The 14,683-nt window shown below is 45.5% G+C and overlaps 1 protein-coding gene across 1 annotated transcript in view; it reads left to right on the top strand.

Annotated features, from left to right (window-relative positions):
• Nucleotides 1-14,683, top strand: part of LMX1A (LIM homeobox transcription factor 1 alpha) — a 142,069-nt gene that overhangs the window by 116,789 nt on the left and 10,597 nt on the right. The gene's annotated exons all lie outside the window — the stretch shown is intronic.

A 14,683-nucleotide genomic window follows, 5' to 3' on the forward strand; every position in this document is an offset into this window, starting at 1 on the left:
TGGATTGTCACTTCCCAATCTGCCTGAGGCAGAGATGGCACATAGCTGCACTGTCCCAGGAACAGACCTGGGAAGGAATTATGAGTCTGGTTTCCCTCTTGCTCCGGGGCGAAGTGATCTGCTGCAGATTTATACTCCAGCCAGTGTGTCGGCGGGGTGGACAATGGTTCGACTGTGGGTCTGCCCATTCCCTGCCCCTACCTACCTATTCCGCCACCTGCAAGGTGGAGGAAGAGTTGCTCCATGGAGACCCCTGCAGTAATCCATGATGCAGCCTCAGACTCCTTTCTGCTCTGTCATGAAAGCAGGTCACACTCCTTCCCTTGCTGGACTGTTCATTGATAGGATTTCAAACCATCCCGCCAGCTCTGACTGTATTTTACAAAGGTTATGCAGAATTATGGACATGCAGAGGGTTTGTGGGACTTGGAATATTGAAATGATGGAGAAATGCCTTCCCTATGTAGTGACAATAATGCTTAGCAGCTTACCTTGGTAGATCTCTTTACAAAAGTGAGTTATTATAATGAGTATGTATTATTGTACAGACAAGGTGGGGGAGGGAATATCTTGTTACTGAACCAACTTCTGTTGGTGAAAGAGACAAGCTTTCAAGCTTACAAAGAGCTTAAGAACTTCAGCTGAATCCGGGCCTTATTACACTGAGCGCTGTACAAATATATAGTGCAAATGCTCATAGAGCTGTGCAACAAACTGATCTTTTGGTTCAGTGGCGGATCTGAAAATTAAATTTAAAAAAATCAGTTTCGGGTTGACCTGAAATGAAATTTTTTTTGAACTTTTCAGTGAAAAGAGAGTTTTTTTTAAAAAAAATCATTTCAGGTCCAACTAAATGTTTCAGTCAACCCTAACCAAAATGTTTTGTTTAGTTTCTGAGGGTTTTACCTTTTTTTTATGAAATAAAATGGAAGTAAATTCAAAATGAAAAGTCGTTTTGAATAGAAAAATCAAAACATTTTGTCTTGAAAATGTTGAAACAAAACATTTTGACTTTTTTGGAGTTCTCTTACTTGTTTCAGCCAAAGCAATTTGTTTTCCATGAACGTAAGAACAGCATATTGGGTCAGACCAATGGTCTATCTAGCCGAGTATCCTGTCTTCCAGCAGTGGCCAATGCCAGATGCTTCTGAGGGAATCAACAGAACAGGGCAATTATCGAGAGATCCACCCCTGTCATCCAGTCCCAACTTCTGGCAGTCAGAGGCTTAGGACACCCAGAACATGGGGTTGCATCCCTGATCATCTTGGCTAATAACCATTGATGACCGTATCCTCCAGGAACTTACCTAATTTTTTTAACCCAGTTCTAGTTTTGGCCTTCACAACATCCCCTGGCAATGAGTTCCACAGGTTGACTGTGTGTTCTCATAGACTTTAGGTCAGAAGGGACCATCATGATCATCTAGTCTGACCTCTTGCACATTGCAGGCCACAGAACCTCACTAACGCCAATATTGTTGTGTGAAGAAGTACTTTCTTATGTTTATTTTAAACCTGCTGCCTATTAATTTCATTGGGTGACCCCTGGTTCTTGTTATGTGAAGGAGGAAATAACATTTCCTTATTCACTTTTCCACACCATTCATGATTTTATAGACTGCTATTTTATCCCCCCTTAGTTGTCTCTTTTCCAAGCTGAAAAGTCCTAGTCTTTTTAATCTCTCCTCATATGGAAGCTGTTCCATACCCTTAATAATTTTTGTTGCACTTCTCTTTATCTTTTTCAATTCTAATGGGGTGACCAGAACTGCAGACAGTATTCAAGGTGTGGGTGTACCATGCCTTTATATAGTGGCATAACGATATTTTCTGTTTTGTAATCTACTTCTTTTCTAATGGTTCTTAATATTCTGTTAATTTTTTGACTTCTGCTGCACATTGAGCAGATATTATTTTTAGAGAACTACCCACAAGTGACTCTAAAATCTGTCTTGAGTGATAACAGCGAATTTAGATCCCATCATTTTGTATGTGTAGCTGGGATTATGTTTTCCAATGTGCATTACTTTGCATTTATTAACATTGATTTTCATCTGCCAGTTTGTTTCCCAGTCACCCAGTTTTGTGAGATCCCTTTGTAACTCTGCACAGTCAGCTTTGGACTCTGACTACCTGGAGTAATTTTGTATTGTCTGCAAATTTTGCCACCTCACTGTTTCCTCCTTTTTCCAGATCATTTATGAATATGTTGAACAGTACTGGTCCCAGTACAGATCCCTGGGGACACCACTATTTACCGGTCTCCATTCTGAAAACTGACCATTTATTCCTACCCTTTTGTTTCCTCTCTTTTAACCACTGATTCATGATTCCCTCTTACCCCATAACTGCTTACTTTGCATAAGTGTCTTTGGTGAGCAATCTTGTGAAAGGTTTTCTGAAAGTCCAAGTATACTATATGTACTGGATACCCCTTGTCTGCATATTTGTTTGACCCCCTCAAAAAATTCTAATAGATTGGTGAAGCATGATTTCCCTTTACAAAAGCCATGTTGACTCTTTCCCAACAAATCCTGTTTATTTTTGTGTCTTGTATTCTGTTCTTTACTATCCTTTCAACCGTGTACTTGGCACTGAAGTTAGGCTGACTGGCCTATATTTGCCAGGATCACTCATGGGGCCATTTTTAAAAATTGCTGTCACATTAGCTATCATGCCAGTCATTGGCACAGAGTCTGATTTAAGTGATAGGTTGCATACCACAGTTAGCAGTTCTGCATGAACTTGTGAAATGTTTTGATCAAACTGACTATATATTTTGTTGGGGGGGATAGTTTAGTTTGAAAATTTTTGCCCAGGTCCAAATGCCAGTCTCTGCCACAAAGAGCTTCCAATCTAAAAGTTTTATTATTAGGCAGTGTGACCTAGTGGATAGACCACTGGATTGGGAGACCTGGGTTCTAGTCCCAGCTCTGCCACTGTCCTGCTGGGTCACTTTGGGTAAGTCACTTCCCCTTTCTGTGCCTTAGTTTCCCGCATCTGTAAAATGGGGTCTAAGGATAATAACCTCCTTCGTAAAAAGAAAAGGAGTATTGTGGCACCTTAGAGACTATTAGTCTCTAAGGTGCCACAATACTCCTTTTCTTTTTGTGGATACACACTAACACAGCTGCTACTCTGAAACCTCCTTTGTAAAGTGCTTTGAGATCTGGGGATTCGAAAAGCTAGTACTTTTATCATTATTTCCATTTTTACAGAGAGGGAAAACTGAGGCACAGAGTTGTGACATACCTTGTTCAAGGCCATTTGGTGACTCAGGGGCAGAACTGGGACTAGAATCCAGGTCTTCCAAATTCCCTGCCTATTCCCTAGCCTCTGAATTGTGGTAAATAGCCTGACTCCAAAACTGGGCCTGACATACCTCGGATTTGGTGACTTTGCGGGCATACGGCCAAAGGAGCTGTTTGATAGGATGTCTGGAGAGGGCTGAGAATGTGATTCCCCAAATGACGAAGGGCTGGGAAGGAGTTTTGGTAGGTGCATGGCTGGCTGAGTTCCCATTGAAATGGTGACTTCAATGCTGCTGGAATTTGATTGTGCTATTAATGATGTGTTAGGGTGTGAGAGCCTTGGATCGGCCTCTTTCATTATTTTACATGTAACATCTCATAACATTACATATAACATTAACGTTTAACATTTCCTTTATTAAAAAAAAACCCCAAACCCTAAATAAGAACAGTCCTGCAGCAAAGACTAGAAAAATAAAATGAACTTTAAGCAGAAATATTTCAGTTAGAAGAAAAGGAGTACTTGTGGCACCTTAGAGACTAACAAATTTATCAGAGCATAAGCTTTCGTGAGCTACAGCTCACTTCATTGGACGCATTGGTGTCCCTAAAGACAGGGTGCAGTCCCTAAAGATACCGTCTAAGTGCATGCAGGGGCTTACAGTCACATGCCATTTGCCTGTGTCTTGCAATTGCATCTGATTTTCCAAAATACTGTTTGCTTCCTTTTTGAAACATGTTGTCAGATGATAACGTGCTAAACACCTGGAGGCCGAAGCCCTGTGAAAGGAATGGCCGGCAGTCATTTGTAGCAAATCTTTGTTGCTGTAATAACAGCTAGCTCTTCTGTAGCAGATCTCAAGTTGTGTTGCAAAAGGGATCAGTATCATATCACAAGTTGGGAAACCGAGGCACAGAGCGGCGATGTGACTGGTCCGAGGTTACTCAGCAGGCCAGTCACAGAGCTGGGAATAAAACCCAGCTCTCCTAAATCCTAGTTTAGTGCTCTGTTCACTAGGTCACACTGCCTCCCCTAAGTCATTTGGAAAACAAATAGTTGTCATTATCCTCTCACTGGGAATGTCCCTTCCCAGTACAGGTTTGATGAAGCTGGACTGGGACCTTTCTCTGCACTTGTAATGGAGATGGAAAATCATTGCAGCTGTTGTAGTGAGTGGTGGGTGCCTTGCTGATTTCGCTGTTGGGGGGTTGTATGTTTTGGATGCAGCGGTTATGGTGAGTGAGTATCCAGAGAATGAGTGAGATCCCTTGTAGCCAGTGGATCTCCTGGAGAGAGAAGCTGATGTTCTACAGCTTTGGATGGCCCCTATTGGAGGGCTTCCATGCCATGTGATATTGAGTCAATTAGCTTCAGGAATGATGAACGCCAACAACCGAAGGTGCAGTTGCAAGTGTTGTTGCTAGAAAGTCAAGTAGATGATTGCCCAATATTGGAATGTATGAATTAGGAACATGGTGCTGTGAGAGTGCTGAATCAGACCTTGGAAAGTCAACTGGCAAAAAATCCCTCTCTCCTCCACTCTTAACTTACTGGAGATAAATATCTATATCTATCGAGGAACAAGCAAGCCAATTCAGATAAAATAAGAACCAAAAGAAAACCTCACCCCAAAAGTGAACCATATCTGATTTGTGAGGGGTTGTTTTTTTGTGTGTGTGGTTTGTCTAAGTTTGTCCCAAGTATTCCCAACAACCTCAGCTTTGCTTACAGTACTTCTAGCCGAAACAAAAGGAGTGGCAGAAACCTCAGGAAAAAAATGTCAGTTCCTATGAAAACTCCAGCCAGATTTTGGAGACCCAGGAGATCTGGAGGGTTGGGAGGAACTTCGGAACAGACTCCACATTTTTGGACCTATCCCCAAACCAGACTCAATCCCCAAACCTTTAGTGGCGATCCACCATTGCTGCTTGTGACGTGACTGCTTTGTAGCTCAGTCCAGGATGTTCATCTCTCTTTGCTCCTCCCATCTGGTGGGTTCAGTAGTGGGATCTCACTGAATGTGGTGGTGTGCATGTGACATGGTGACTTTGATTTGTGATGCCATCTGGCAACCCAACATCTCAATGTGCCTTTTTCGAGGAGGAGTGAAAAGGAAAGGGGTGATATGTTGCCCTCTTCTGGAGAGGGATGGCTTTGCACTCACCCTGACTGAGCAGCTGAGCAAGCCAGTGGACTGCTGCCATGCCCTGTGGTAAGGAGACCAAAGCAGAGTGGTGCTCCAGGAAGGTGGGATAATGTCATGTCATGTGTGAAGAGGCCAAGGCTGTGCTTCCGCAGGCAGAATGACAGTACAAGCAGAGCTCCAGCGCGGCCTTTCATGAAGGAGTCACCTGTGCGATTTGGCCAACCATCTCCATGCTCCTTTAACCTCTTCCCCATGGCTTCTCAGTCCCCTAACTCTTCTCAGGCTGCTGGCCTGATTTCCAGACGGGCTGAGCAGCCATAAATCCCAGTCAAGGCCATAGGAGCTACAGGCATGAAACCAGAGAGTGCCCCGCCCCCGCGAGGTTGTACTCTCCTTTGCATGATTCCCCATCTCACGAACTCACTTGGGTGGAGTGGGACCTTGAGAACTTGAACCTGTCACCACAGCCAGCTTTCCCCCAGTGCCAGGTGAACCCCATCGAGATCTCAAATGGAGCTTGGTCCCTGACTTTCACTGTGCTGGAAGGAGCTGTGAAATTAAGAGCTGCATGTCCAGCCGGTGGCTGCCTTCCCAAAGGCCCTCCAGAAATGTAAGAGGCTGGGAGGGAGGGACACAAACCGAAGGCCATTTTGTGAGAAAATGCAGATGAAAAGCAAGGCTGTGGAAGCCATATGTTCTCTTTAATCTCCCAAACCCTCGCTTCAATTACTGCCTCCCCTGAGCTCCAGCGGCCAAGCCTAAGTAAACAAGCCCTTCTGAAAGAAGACCCTGGTTTCCAATTAAAAGTGTACTAACATTTCTCCTCTCCCTAATTCCCTCCAACCAAAGAATTTTTTCATCTCCGCGCACGAAATCGAGTAGCCCTGGATTGCCCCCCCCACCTCACCCGGCCCGGCTCCCTTCCCCACTGAGCTGTGGGGTCACCCAGAGGGCAACACAGACAATATAAATGGCCCCCAGCCCTTTCCCATGTGACGTCAGGAGGAGCCTTAAAGATTAATTAATTCCTACCTCGTTCACGGAAGGCTTTAAAGGCAGAGTTAATTAAAAGCATTACCACACTAAATCCGACTCAACTTCCCCTGCCCCCCCGATGGATTCTTGGAGCAGGTGTTTGGGGAGTTTGCCCCCCCCCCCCTTTCATCACTGGCAGAGTGGAGTGCAGAGACCCGTTTGTTTGCAGCGGGTGGTTTTGTCATGTCTTGAAAGCTGTAGCGGCTCCAGTATTGTCCACTGAACTGCACTTGTCAGACACTAACAGCAAAATGTCCTGCTGCGCTCCTAAAGTCATGTGGTTAGAAATAGTAGCCAGACGCTAGCTGGGAAATAGCATCAGGGCAGTAGAACACCTACAGGCATCATCATAAGATGCTCGCAAGCACTCAGCCTTCCTTTAGTGAGATCGAGAGAGTTTTATTGCCATCACCTCTGCGGTGGGATATAAATGAAGACAACAGGGTCACTTGTCCCGAGCAGAAAAATTTCAGGTTCCTTAGTCTTTAAGTCTCTAGCAATGGACTGAAGCCACCAAGTTCAGACCTGAGGGTTTCTTTTAGGCCCTATATAATTATTGATAAATTACACATAGTGTTAGGCAAACATGCGTAGTTTCTGAATAGAAATGGGCCTGACCCCTTTAGTTTTGGGAAAGTTCAGGTCCAGCAGCAGTTTCTTCTGCAGAAGCTGACATAACGCTTAGTGGAATATAGCTGTTTATATAGGCATCGCTTTACCAGCTACTGAAATGCAGCCACCTCTGGTGAGGAACACGCATCACAGGTGTCTAACTGCACCGTATTGCTGCACAGTGGTTTAGGATGGGCATAAGAATGCCATGTGCAGTTGGAACTGCAGGCAGCAGAATGGAATGACCCACACTGGAATGTAAGCAGGACACTGGTGTTAATGCAGCATTACACATACACAACGTGGCAAGGAACCAAAAAGTGGCTAGCCCTGCAGTTACATGTTGCATGTGAAACCCAGTGAGCAAACCCCCTTCCTTGGTTTCCCAGTAGCCTGCAAGGAGAGTGGGTTTCTTTCTTGGAGAGGGAGGAAGAGAAAACCCCTGCAGCAGCCGCCAGAGATTGGTGGGAATTAGTGTGACCGGTCTGCCCCCTGAACCTAAGCTGCCTGTGGGGTGGGAAAGGAAAGCAGCTGCATGCGGCTAATAAAGCATGTTGTTCCATGTCGGCGGCGCCTATTAGCCACACCAGGTGCGTGTGCTCAAGGAAGAGCAGGGCTGGAAGCATGCAGAACGTCAGGGGTGCCATAGGGAACCAGTTAAGTACAGTGGTTAGGCAGCTGCACTGTGACGGCTGCTTACCACACCAATCATAGACTAGTTACCTTGTGCTCCTCCCATCTGCCTGTCCTATCCCCCTCTGGCTCTTGCACATCGGCACCGTCTTTTTGTCATGTGTAGAGCCCTGATCCTGGACTCAGGCCTCTAGGCACAGCTATAATAATAACAGCGATGATGATGATGATGCCAGCAGCAAAATCTCTCGAGCAATACTGTGCCACTCCTCTCCTGCTGACTAATGCGATCCTTGGATGACTATACAAGGTGATATCGAGAAGGCGCCAGGAGGTTTTTTAACTCTGTGTGACACTGACCTCCTTTGTAAAGCACTGTGAGACCTACTGATGAAAAGTGCTGTGTAAGAGCGAGGGATTAGTTAGTTAGTTGGCACTGGTTCAGTTACTGATGGATACGGTGCCCACAATTCAAGAAGGATGCTGATAAATTGGAGAGGGCTCAGAGAAGAGCCACAAGAATGATGGAAGGATTAGAAAACCTGCCTTAGGCTCAATCTATTTATTGTGACAAAGTGAAGGTTAAGGTGTGATTTGATCACAGTCTATCAGTATTTACACGACGATTTGATAATAAAGGGCTCTTCGGTCTAGCAGAGTAAGATATAATAAGCTACAATGGCTAGAAATTGAAGCCAGACAAATTGCGACTGGAAATATGGTGACATTTTTGACAGTGAGGGTTGTTAACTCTTGGAACAACTTACCAAAAGTCGTGGTGGATTCGTCATTACTGGACATTTTAAAATCAGGATCGGCTGTTTTTTTCCTAAAAGATCTGCTCTTGTTCAGCCACAGCTATTGGATTTGAAGCAGGAATGAATTCAGACTAGTCCTATGGCCCGTGTGATGATGCAGGAAGTCAGGCTACATGATCACAGTGAACCCTTCTAATCTTAAAATCTATGCTGTATCTCACTGAAGTCTTAATGATCATTATCAGTTGTACTGAGGTAGCTCTTCGCAACCCCAGCCTCAGCGTGAAATGTGCTTTCAGCCCAACACCCAGCAGTAGAACAGAGCATCTCCTCATTTCAGTTTCCCAAGATCCATCCCTGGCTGTCCAGCAGCTGCTGCAGACATCAGGAGAGGAAGAGCTCAACACACAAACGTTGTATTATTATTTATTTATTGCTATTCCAGTAGGACCTACTGATCCCAATGGAGGTCAGGGCCCACACTGTACAGACACATAGCAAGAGCTAGTCCCTAACCACGAAGAGCTGGTGGTCTAAATAGTCACAACAGAAGTAAAGTGGGAAAATGAATCATTAGCTCCACTTTGCAGATGAGGAATTGACGGATCAAGTGACTTACCCAAGGTGACATATGGTGTCTGTGGCAGGGCTGGGATGTCAACTCAGATCTGCTGAATTGCAGTCTAATGCTCTAAACACAGAGCCATCCTTCCTCCCTTTGCTAGGAACAATTTTTGCCTATTTTGCGAATATACTTTTTGTAAGTCTGGCTGATGTTGAAGTTATGTTTTTCTAGCGCAATTGACAGAGAGGTCATGAATGGGTGTGAGATCCTCACTGACTTTCTAGAATTTGTGATTCAAATTATTGTCCACTGATAGAGAAATTCCCTGGTCCCGCGTGAATGTATCTTCTGTGGACTGCTGCTACCTGGAGTAATTCCCAGTTTCCTAGACTGCCTTAGTAAGGCATATGCAGGGTTGTTGTAGCTGTGTTGGTCCCAGGACACTAGAGAGACAAGGTGGGGGAGGTAATATCTTTTATTGGACCAACTTCTGTTGGTGAAAGAGACAAGCTTCTTCGGGTCTTGGAATACTGCAAATACCAGGTGGAACAGATTGTTTAGCATAAGTAGTTAACACACATTTCAAGAGACCATGCAAGGTAAAGTAAGGTTTGACTGTTTCTCATAATTAATTGAAAGAGAAACAAAAATATGTCTGTTTTCAGAGTAGCAGCTGTGTTAGTCTGTATTCGCAAAAAGAAAAGGAGAACTTGTGGCACCTTAGAGACGAACAAATGTATTTGAGCATAAGCTTTCGTGAGCTACAGCTCACTTCATCGGAATGCATCCGATGAAGTGAGCTGTAGCTCACGAAAGCTTATGCTCAAATAAATTGTTCGTCTCTAAGGTGCCACAAGTTCTCCTTTTCTTTTTTAAAAATATGTCTGCAAATCTGGGCATTTCAGTGTGGCCCATCCTATTTCTGAGCCCTGCTTAACCCCCCTGATTCTTACTGTGGAAATGGGCCAGAGAGATCACAGCCAACTACCTGCTTTAAATTACAGCCTGCAAGGTGTGGAGCGCAGCTGGAGTTTCCCCAGGCCACACCCATGTCTGTCAAAGACCACATCTACCTTTTCTGACTTCAGTGCAGACCTCCTAGAACTGCTTTGCAGCTTGCATTGCACTGACCAGAGTCAGTCTCAGCTCCCCATGAGCAGGGTCCCCTGATTGGTGAGATCACTGCCGACCTTGTGACCACATGGGAACATAGAGGCTGGGAGACTCTTCCCAGACCCTTTCCAGATCCTCTAAGGTTGGCCTTATTTACTGCCATTTTGCTTATCCCTTCAATGAAGCCCCTTCCAAACCTGCCCACACTGTGTGTATCATGTTGTTAAAACAAGCCGCTTAGCTTCATTATAGGTGTAATTACCATAAACACTTCCCCAAAGGATCCTAGAGGAGCTCTGCTGGAAAGGTTATGATTGATTTACAGCACATTAGAGGAGAGTTCATACACAGTAAAATGGTCATTTTACAAGTGCTTTCATGATGCTCCTCTGAGGATTAATAACTGAGGTTACCAGTACAGTATTTGAGTCATAAATAAGGTTTCTTAATTATGCAACTCAATAAAGTGTTCATTGCATAGCATCTTCTGTGCAAGCTGGGTCCCAAAATGCCACACTGAGTTAAGCAGCATGGGACACAAGCTAGAGAGAACAATTGTGGGGAGGCATTGAGGGGTGAAGAAATTAAAGCAGTTTGGGCTAATAACTGAGGAATTAAAAAATGAAAAGGAATGTTTTGTTATAGAAAATTACAGTGGGGGGCATAAAAATCACTAATTAACGGTTTAAATTTAAAAAAAACCATGCACACTTCATGGATTACTATTATTTTAATCAAGATAACTTCAGCCTTAGGATAAAAATGGGTTTGAAACAATTTCCTAGTGCTTAGTGATTTTCAAAAGCATTTCAGATCCCTACCTCTGTAGCTTCTGGTTCAACCATACAGAAGCAGAACAGGAACACTGGTGGTTACCTTCCTGCTGCAGCATCTGCTAATTTGCCATGCAGACACCACATAAACTGGTGGGAGAGCTCCGTGGATTTGTTCCCAAGTAAACGAGCAATAATAAAATCCAGGAGGTGTCAGTGAGTGGGTCACAGGAGACAACTGTTCTGTACCTCGCTCTGCCGCTGACCTACTGCATGGCCCTGGGCGAGTCACAGCCCCTCTCTCTTTTCTTGCCCAATCTTTACTGCCTTGCCTCTCACTATGTGTCTGTACAACACCCAGCACAAAGGAGCCCAGGTCTTTGTTGTGGCCTCTTGGTGCTACCATAAAATAAATAATCCTAAAATGACTTTGGGGCCTGATCCTGCTATATGATGAGTGCGCACTACAGGATACCAGGTGCTCTCAATTCCCACTAAGTATTGCAAGTCCAAAGATTCACAGATTCCAAGGCAGAAGGGACTGCTGTGATTATCTAGTCTGACCCCCTGTTTAGCACAGGCCAGAGAACTCAACCCGAAATAATTTCTGGAACCGATCTGTTAGAAAAACATCCAATCTCGACTTAAAAATTATCAGTGATGGAGAATCCACCACAATCTTTGGTAAGTTGTTCCAGTGGTTAATCACTCTCACTGTTAAAACCATTTACGTCATATTTCCAGTCTGAATTTGTCCCATTTCAGTTTCCAGCTATTTGATCATGTTAGACCTTTCTCTGCTAGATTGACAAGCCCATTACTAAATATTTGTTCCCCATGTAGATACTTATAGACAGTGATGGAGTCACCCCTTAGCCTTCACTTTGTTAAGTTAAATAAATTGAATTCCTCGAGCGTATGTCTCCACTGCACTGTAAGCCCAGAGTTAGTGGGACTCAAGTCAGCTGACCCAGGTTAGAGCATCTACACTGATTGTTAACCCTAGGTTAAGAATTTTCAAACCTGGTATCCACAGTGCAGCACGCAGACCCGAGTCAAACCAACCATACTGCAGACTACCTACTGCTCTCTCTAAATGTGGCCGCTCTAGGCCTTTGACCGTGGTGCACAGTGGGAAAACTTTATTGTGCACCCAGCACGTTACAGGAAGTTTGAACAGCCTGCCTACACTGCCAGCCGAGCAACATGGGGAAGGCTCCTTTTCAACTTCTCTTGCTTGCACTTTCACTCCTGTGTCAGAAAACGGGCAGAGCTTCCGTGAGACATTGGTGGGCATTTTGGCAGTGTTTTCTGACCCACCAAAGGCATCTGACAGAGCTTAACATGGAGAAGGAGGAGGCGTATCCAGGCATGGCAGACTCACACTCACTAATGTTGCTCATGACACTCAATATAGCCACTGATGCCTCCTATGGAGGCTGGTGGGATCCCATCTTCATGAGGACCTGCAATGACCAACAGTGGGCCAGAACTTTTGCATGAAGAAAGCGACATTTCTGGAGCTTTGTGAGCAGCTTGCCCCAACCGTCCGGCGTAAAGACAAACGTATAAGGGCACCCTTCCCAGGTCAGAAGCGGGTTGCTATAACCATCTGGAAGCTGGTTACACTAGACTGCTACAGGTCCGTTGCCAACCCAGTTTGGTGTTGGAAAGTTGATTCGTGGGTAAATCAGTGGCGGATGTTTCTGAGGCAATCAGGCGTGTGGGTTACCCCAAGGAGGTGGGCATTAGAGATATTCCTGAGGTAATTGCTGGCTTTCAGAGAATGGAGTTTCCTATCTGCGCTGGAGCCATTGGTGGGACTCATGCCCATAATTTGCCCTCTACAAGGGTACTACCCCACTGTTATGCCAGCCCTCATGGACCACAGAGGGAGATTTAGTAATGCCAACATAGGCTGCACTGGGAAAGTTCATGAGACAAGGGTTCTTTGCTGATTGGGAGCCTACATTCATGGACAGGCTGGGACACTATTCCCACCACATGACATTGTCATCAATGGAGCTATTGTCCTCACTGTTGTTCCAGGGGACTTTGCATTCCCCCTTTTGCCTTGGCTTATGAAACCATACCCTGATTGCAAAGGCCCTGGCAGAAGACAGTTTAATTATGCTCTTGGCAGGTGTAGAATGGTGGTTGAATGTGCTTTGGGCAGATTGAAAACCCACTGGCGGTGGCTACAGACCCATTTAGAGGCCAGTGTCATCAGTGCTGTCCCCCTCACTGTGGCTTGCTGTGCCCCTCCCATCTTTGTGAAGCCAGAGGTGAGCTATTTCCCCCGGAAAGGACCTGTGCGGGCGAGGGGCCACTGAGCCGATACACACAGCCAGAAAGTGCAGCTACCACAGCTGAAGCTGGCTGTGCCCAGGCAACCGAAGTCAAGGCAGCTTTGCGCTCCCTTCCACGTTGCGGGCGTGTACAGCCCAATGGAAGAGGGAGACGAGCACCTTTCTCAATGTGCTTGGGGGGGGATTAATTGATTTGGGGGGGGCTCAGTGCTGGGGGGGGCTGGTTGCCATGCAATGTACTTGCCAATGACAAGATGACTTATGGAATGGGCGGGGGCATGATTCACAATATGGATTCGTATAAGGCAGTGATTGAAGTGTGGCTTGCTGTTCGGAACCATATAGAGGCTTAGGGTCTGCTTACTAATTCCTAATTGTCCCTCATCACATGCTCACCTTTATTTCAAATCAGATTGTATTATGAGATGCAGGGACAGTAATAAACTTTCTTGATGACATAAAAAGCTTTAGTTATAAACATGTATTAAAACCGTACAACATTCACCCATTGCCAGACAGGCAACACCATAACACCAGTTACAACAGGATTTTTCCAAAAGAACAACAACAAATGAGCATGAAGTGCAAACTGTGAAATCATGTACAAGACAGAAACCCCCATCATGCCATGTCCCCTGGCCCCCGCAATCTCCTTTCTCTTCCGTCCCTCTTTTTGCACACTTAGCACTGGGGAAAGGGGGTGGAGGTATCCCTATGAAAAGGGGGGTCAAGACTAAGGCCTACATGGGGCTAAGTTGCCCTGCCTGGCTGCTCATGGGACTAATTGCATGGGTCACCCAAACGGAGTTTTCCGAGCTGTTTATGGACTGAGGATACATCGCAGGGGACTCGGGCTGTGGTGTGGGAGAGGCAGCAGGAGCCAATGCTCTGGCAGACAGGATAGATCTGAGACACACAAATGGTTCTCTCTGCTGAGCAATGTTCGCCTCCCTTAGCCGCTGTTCCTTTTCCAGGAACTGGGAAGCAAGTGCCTGCTCCCACTCTGAAACCCTGTCCTCACTCTGTGCAGCCAGCTGGAGCCTTTCCGCTTGCCCCTCGCGATGTCTTTTCCCTAGCCGCAAGTCTTTGGAACTGGACCTGCTCGTTGGCCTGGTCTGGAACTTCAACTGTGAGTTCATCACGGAAACGCTTCCTCTTGGAACGGTCCGTGGAGGCACGTTGGCCCAGGCTTCTGCTGCAGTATGGGTGAGCTGTGAAGGTGCTGCAGCTGGTTGATGTTCAGGGGCTTGGACCAGGACAAGACCCAGTGGGTTATTGTCTCCAATAGCTTAATGCAGGAGCACAGAAAAAATCCTTGTGGAATTTCAAGGACATAAAATGTTTCTTTTCCAAACTGAATCTCAGTCTGTTGTGAAAGGGATGCTTCACTCTCTGCACACAGCCTGTGGGGCAGTGAGATAAGTGCAGAGACCAGGCTAAGTTAAACATTCTCAACTTTCTTCCAGTCTTCAGGAACTTCCCCAGTG

Source organism: Lepidochelys olivacea, assembly GCF_965140295.1.
Source record: "Lepidochelys olivacea isolate rLepOli2 genome assembly, chromosome: 8".
Taxonomy (NCBI): Eukaryota; Metazoa; Chordata; order Testudines; family Cheloniidae; genus Lepidochelys; species Lepidochelys olivacea.